The 7,921-nt window shown below is 32.2% G+C and overlaps 1 pseudogene; it reads left to right on the top strand.

Moving 5' to 3' along the window:
• On the top strand, window positions 1-6,899 carry LOC107575664 (integral membrane protein GPR137B-like; annotated as a pseudogene).
• The last annotated feature ends 1,022 nt before the right edge of the window (window positions 6,900-7,921 follow it).

Raw genomic sequence — 7,921 nt, 5'->3', positions numbered from 1 at the left:
ATGGTGTTGGTGGTCCAGGTGAGTGATTATTGCTGCACTCGGAAGAGGAAGAGCAGCTTGGGTCATTATTGATTATTGAGTGTATTGCATATTCTCACAATGCAGCAGAGCTGTTACAGTATACAACTATTCTTTCTGTTTTGTTATGATCAAAGCTGCGTATGTAAATGAATCATATGTGTGGGAGGTCTGAAGCGTTTACACTACACTATAAAAAACACTACAGGAAAAGCTGTGAATTATTTACAGTAAATCACCATATCTACCATATACGTACAATAAACAACTGATTTATATTTAACACAACAATGCATGTTATTTTAAATGTACAAGCACATGTGGGTTTCCATCTTTCTTTCACACTAATGTCATTTTTAAAGGCCAGATCATGTTGAAATAGCTCAGTAAGGTAACTTTTTACAGTTGCTTTACAACTGTCTGGTGTCTGTTATGATCACAATGCTCCGACAAGGGAACTGGTGACTTTTATGATCATAAACGTGTGTTTCTTGGTTTAATAATTCATTATCTTAAATGCTTTATGCATGCAATATTTACACTAACCTACGGCTTGTTTTCTGGTACAGGTCATTTTCAAGGCGAAGTCTAAATATTCACCAGAACTTCAGAAGTACAGGAATAATTTTCTTTTTTTAAATTTTTTTTTTTTTTCTTTTTAGCTTTTTATAATATACTGTTTATAGATAAAGCAGAATAATATTTTTTAATAATTAGTATCAAGATATTATTATATTTTATTAATATTTTAAATCAGTTATTTTTGTATTTCCTGTTTTAATTAGAATTTTAGTTGAAGTTTTAGTAATTTGTTCTGTGTTTTGTCATTTTAAATAGTTTATATATATATAAGATAAACTCAATGAAAATTTTAAATGTTCTTTTGGCAAGTAGCTGAAATAAAAAGTTATATTGTTATATTTTATTACAGTTAAATGTTTATTTTATTTCAAGAAATGAACATGTTTTTTATGGTTTTCATTTTAGGTTCAGTTTTAGTTAACTGTAATAATCTTATATGCATGTACTGTAAGAATGCGCTAGCAGCATTTTATTAAGTATTTGACTGTATTCTGAATACGTCAGGCTGCCGCTGTACCTGCTCTTCCTGTGCATCAGCTTCATCTTCCTGCTGGTGAACCTGACCTGTGCTCTGCTGGTGAAGATGATGAAGGCCGACACAGAGACTGTAGTGCTGCTGCGCGTGGCCATCAACGACATTCTGTTCGTCCTCTGCGCCGTCTCACTCTCACTGTGTCTCTATAAGATCGCCAAGATGTGTTTGGCCAACATCTACCTGGAGTCCAAGCTAATGAAACACAAATACACATAAGACAAATTAAAGCAGATGAACGCTTGGGTGACACTCTACAGAAAGATTCACTCTACAGTCAATATGAATATACTACAATATACACAGAAGACGACAGGTGTATGTGTGTATGTGTGTGTGTGTGTGTGTGTGTGTGTGTGTGAGTGAGTGTAAGTGTGTGTCTGTGAGTGTGTGTGTGTGTGTTATTAATCTTTAACAATGTGCCAGTCTTCCCAAGTCCATTGTATGTCCTTCTAAAGAGGCTGAACTGGACAGCTGGACACTTTCCTAACTTTCCTTACACTTTTTGATGTAATGCATATCAGGGTTATTATTATTATCAACTAAAAACAAAACCATAAAAAAATAATTTTCATTAATTGAAATTAAATAAACATTGATTGAAAGTAAATAAAATATTGAAAAACTTGAACTTGCTTTATTTCAGCTAGCTGCCCAGCAGGGTCATTATAGTAAACTAATATGTGACCCTGCAGCACAAAAGCAGTGTTAAGTCGCTGGGGGATATTTGTAGCAATAGCCAACAATACATTGTATGGGTCAAAATTATACATTTCTCTTTTATGCCAAAAATCATTAGGATATTAAGTTAAGATCATGTTCCATGAAGATATTTTGTAAATGTCCTACTGTAAATATATCAAAACTTAATGTTTGATTAGTAATATGCATTGCTAAAATCTTCATTTGAACAACTTTAAAGATGATTTTCTCAATATTTAGATTTTTTTGCACCCTCAGATTCCAGATTTTCAAATAGTTGTATCTCGACCAAATATTGTCCTATTATCCTAACAAACTATACATCAATGGAAAGCTTATTTATATATATTGTTTGGTGTATAAATCTCAATTTCCCAAAATTGACCCTTATGAATGGTTTTGTGGTCCAGGGTCACAAATGAAAAATAAATAAATAAATAAAAATTATTTTCGTTACTTGAAATTAAATAAACTTTAACTGAAATAAAAAAATTATATATATATATATATATATACACACTACTTATATTTCACCTGGTTGCCTAGGCAACATTTGCCATTTTCATTTCGTTTAACTTGATCTAGGCCTACTAAAATAACTAAAAAAAAACTAATAAAAAACAACAATTACTAAACTTCAACTGAACTGCAGTGCTCAAACTATTTCAAACATAGTCAATTAAGCTCCAAACTGGATCATAAAGCACAATGTTTCCATCTGACATGTATTTTGAGCTGCAGCTCGTCATATTAATGGAGTGTTTCTCTAGTTAGCAGTAATATGTTCTAGATTTGTGATGGATGTTATCTTTGGAATGGAAATATGGATATTTTATTTGTAAACATCAAACTTTCTCTCTTATTTCAGTTAATGTCATAAAACTCGTGAGTTAAGTCAGTAGTAGTGCTGACAGTGTCGTGTAAACATGACTGATGACGAGAAAAGAGGAGGAACAGACAAACCGATTCAATTGAGTGAGACCGATTGATTCAAACTCCTGACTTCGATCTTTCCGTTCAAGGCAAGCGACTCATTAGCAAAAACCAGATCAAAAGAGCCATTCATTTTTGAATTTCGACATCACTTGTAATGATTTTAAAAAGCACGAAGTGATGGGTAAAACTGAGCTTTTTGAAACTTCGAATCAAAATTTTTTTTATTAAAAAGTACAAAACATCAAACCATTAAGGCAGTACAGTTATAAAAACAAAACAAAGAAAGCAGAAAGGAATTATACACAAATACAAATCCCTTCAATTAGTCATGGTTTTATTATAGTAAAAGTGTAGTTATGTTTTTTTGTATAACCACAGTTTTCACTGCTTTAGGATGAACAGAACTTCGGATAGTTTCCAAATACTAGTCTAGATCAACTTTGAATAAAGAAGAGCGAGATTTAGAGCCAGATTTGTGTTTAAGTATGTGAAATTTAGCTTGCAGGAAACACACATTAATTAAGTTATACGTTCCTATATTCTCTTTTGAGTAGTCAAACAATCCAAAGAAAACATCTTTAAAAAAAAAAGGAAAAGTCACAAAATGAGATTGCATGAACATAAAAATAAAACTCACCAGATTTTCTCTGTGTGGGTATAAAACAAGTGAATGAATCTTCCTCAGAAGAGACAAAAACAGCAACTCACTTCAGTGTCTGACTTATATTATAATTACATCCATAAGCTTTTTGTGAAATTTGGATTATCTCTTTAATTAATCTGTTGCTTGACCTCTTCATATTTAAGAAGAATATTCGTTTCCAAAGTCGGACATCGCTTTTTACGAATTAATATAAAAAAAACAAAACAATAATAGTATTTCAATGATACTAAAATTATGCTCATTTTCATTTAATTTGAGATTAAATACTAAAACTAAATAAATGAAAATGAATAAATAAAAACAAATACTATATAGACATTAAAAAAACACACACACACACACAAAATTACCAAAATGTTAACTAAAATTAAAGTGAAAACAAAAAATATAAAAATGAAATCCAATTCAAAATATTAACAAAAAATAGAATAGTGTAAGTGATACTAAAATAACACTGATGCATATTCCATTAATCAGTTAAAACAGACACACATATTACATGCAGGGTTGCAAAGTTTTCAAACATCAAACCAGTTATAAACTATATCCAATTCATATGATTCGCTCTCAGTCTCATGATTGTAAAAGTAAAACAAGATGAGTTCATGTTAAACTGAGTTTTAGTTAACAGTTTAAGTACCCATGGAGTGGAATAGATCATAGAAGTCAATGTGAATCCCAGTATATTTTATCCACTGTAAAAAGAATTGAATGGTGTTTCGTACCAGAATTGATTCCGAGCTGAACGCCACGTCTCATCTTTTCTGTCCAGGGGACATCCGTGTGTCAGGTGACTATAATCAGAGCGACAGTGATCCTGCTGTACTCGTCCCGAGCGTGTTACAACCTAGTGGTGCTGGCACTGGCAAAAATCAAGAGCATCAACTCATTCGACTACGACTGGTGCAACGTATCAGACCAGGTATGTTCAATGCAATTGTTTTGACAGAGAACACGATACATTTGTGGTTTCAACATGATTTGTTCTTCAGACATTCCTCTTTAAAATAAAAAAGGTATCATCTGTATGCAAAGTGACCCAAATTTGGTTTTTGAAAACTGAAAACTATTTACTCGTGGAGCCACATTGAGATCAACATATCTCTGGATTTGAACCATATGTGACAACCCAGCTAAAGTCTTTTTTTTGTTGTGATTTACTGTTTTCTACATAAAATCATCCTTTATAAAGACGTAGAACATTCTGTGAAAATATAACCTTTGTATCTTTAATATTGACTGAGTATGTCAAAGATTGAAATCATGGTGGAATTAATGGCTGAAATCAAACTTTGATGCTTGTTATCTCATAATTAGATTCTGAGACTTTAGCCTGGATTTCACAGACAGGGTCACATATAAGGTCTTATAAATGCTAAAAGAAAAGTTTAAGAACCCGTATCTAAAAGGATATTAAGAAATCTTTAATACTTCTTGAGTAACAGGCATGCAAACTTTGAGGAAAAAACACGAAAAGTGCTTTTTCCCATTTTTGAACGGTCACCATTGGCATATAATGCAACAAAGATTGCTAAAATCAACAGATTTTGCCAACAGACCTACCAATCTCTGTGTAATAATAACGTTATGATACTGCCATCTTCCTGAAGTCATTTTTACCTTCCTGTAATTTGGCTCTGAATCATCAATCATTTTAACCCCCCCTCTACAAAACAGTGGATCATTCAGTATATATGCATCTATGTTATTTAATATTTTGGCTTTCATTACTATTTATGTTTGTCTTTCTTTAGAAACATTATGAGCAAAAAAAATTAAGTTGGGGAAGTTTTTGTAATTTGGTTGATTTGACAGAGTAATGATCATTTTAGCATGTTTGTTTTCATACTAAAGTGTTAGTGTGTCTTGATGAATTTGGCCATTTTGCTGATTTTTCTATGCTACAGGCAGATCTGAAGTCGATGTTGGGCGACGCTGGATATGCGGTTTTTGGGGTGATCCTGTTTGTTTGGGAGCTGCTGCCCACTCCACTTCTTTTTCAGAGTCCGTAAGCCGGTTTAGGATCGGGTATGAGATTTATCTTTTTTAAATGGACTTTCCAGTTCTTAACATACAATATTTAAATTGCCATTCAAAAGTTTGGGGTCGATAAAAAAGTAATACTTTTATTCATCAAGGATGCATCAGAAGTGTCAGTAAAGACATTTATAATGTTACAAAAGATTTCTATTTCAAATAGATGCTGTTCTTTTGAACTTTCTATTCATCAGAGAATCCTGAAAATGTTAATGTATCACAGTTTCCACAAAAATATCGTGCAGCACGACTGTTTTCAACATTGATAATAATCAGAAATGTTTCTTGAACAGCAAATCAGCATATTATACTGATTTCTGAAGATCATGTGACACTGAAGACTGGAGGAATGATGCTGAAAATACAGCTGCGCATCACAGAAATACATTACAGTTTAACAAATATTCAAATAGTAAACAGTTGTTTTGAATTGTAATAATATTTTACAATTTTACTGTACTTTTAACAAAATAAATGCAGCCCTGATGAGCACAAGAGACTTCTTTTAAAAACTCGAAAAAATCTTACCGACTCCAAACTTTTGAACGGTAGTGTACATATATAAAATAATATAAACAACATAATGCTGAAGACTCTCTCTTTGGCTTGTAGAGTGTGTCAGTGATCCCCGGCCACATGTTCTCATCTAGAGCTTATTTCTTTGACAACCCGCGGCGTTACGACAGCGATGATGATCTTGCGTGGAGTATCATCCCACAAAACATTCAAGCCAGGTATGATAGGCATTCAGTCTTAAATTAATCACCATATTTAATCATCTACTACATGCCTTCTGTCGTCTGATTGATTGTTTATACTTTTTTATCAAGTAAAAGCTCTTTTAGTCTAATTGTACAAACGACCATCTTCAGCTCGAGCTTCACGTGTCTTTTTGCTGTCAAATCTTGATTTTTATCAAGCAAACGTATGAATAACTTCGATATTGTTAATAATATTTCAAGATGAACACTTATTGGACTGAAGCAGCTTAGATTACTTGATTATTTAGTGTACATAACACCAGACATCAGTTTTTTAGAAAAAACATGTTTAAATGCGAGTATCAAATATGATGCATCATATCGTTTGTTTGAGGAGCATTCAAAACTTACAATATTTACTTTATATTTGCATATTCTTGGTATTATAGTCTACAATTAATCTGTACAAAAACATCTGAAATTACATACTTCTGCAGCTTTATATTTCAAAGGAAAGTTGCACTGCTCTAAATTAGATTAATGTTAGACTTAACGTCATGCATTTAATGCATTAATCTGACCATAAAGGTTTAATTAATGACCTATTGTTTTGGTTCACAGTCTTACGCCGGACAGCTCTGATTGGGGTTGTCGAAACAACAGTTTCACCACAAACGTTGAAGCTGAAGAGTCTCATCTAGCACCAGAGGAGTTGAATCTCTACTAGAACATTCCCAATGAGGAGTGGTATTACTTTTCACATTCCCCATCACTGATGGGTTATATAACATACCACAGATGTCTTAACCGCTATTTATTACCGTATTTAATACAACGGTACGGCTCTGGAAGCAAAACTACCAATCATTTTCTCCAAAAAGATATAGATTCTTACCACTAATGTGCAAAGTTTGTGTGATAATGTATTTTCTTCGTGTAAATGTGATTTCAAATGCACTACCCAGAGATCAATCAGAGAAGTCACTGTTACCATGGAAACCATTTCGCTCACGGCCATGATGCATTGCCAATTAATTAATCGAGTCGACCTCCCTATATTCTACATAGTAGTACTTGTGTATATTTAAATATTTTGTATTAAAATATTTGAATTTGTATTAAATATTAATATTTCGTATTCAAAAATATTACATATTTGTATTTAAATATAAACCTAAAATTTCAGCACTTATAATCAATGACTCAATCATTTAAAAAAATTCTCAAAAAATAAAAATCAATAATTTTATATTGTACAGTTGATTATTTGCAATGCATCATGGGAATAGTTGTTGATTGCCTCATTAAATAAATTAAGTATAATTTCTAGTACAAACACAAACTGAAATACATTCATTACAAAGCATTACATTAGCATTACATCTCCTAATACTTATAATCAGTGACTCTAAGCCAGTAGTTTAATATTGTACAGTTGTTTTTGATTCAAATTATTTGCAATGCCTCTGGGAAGAGTAGTGCATTGCCTCACTAAAGAAATTAAATATCATTTCTTGTACATATCGAAATTGAAATCCGTATGGAGAAAATGAATGGGAAAAATATTTCCAGAATCAGTGCTGCTGAAAATGTGGCGTTCAATTCTTTCAACTTTTAGGCCAGTAGTTCTCATTTCAGATGTACAAAACGTCTCTGAATTACTCCGTACAAGCTATTTTTCTGAGTTTGCACTGTCAGTTATATACAGAAGTATATATATATGAATGAATATATTAAGTATAATAGATA

Source organism: Sinocyclocheilus grahami, unplaced genomic scaffold, assembly GCF_001515645.1.
Source record: "Sinocyclocheilus grahami isolate Dianchi unplaced genomic scaffold, SAMN03320097.WGS_v1.1 scaffold2799.1, whole genome shotgun sequence".
NCBI lineage: Eukaryota > Metazoa > Chordata > Actinopteri > Cypriniformes > Cyprinidae > Sinocyclocheilus > Sinocyclocheilus grahami.
Note: the sequence above shows the minus strand (reverse complement) of the source record. Positions and strands in the feature narration are given on the sequence as shown.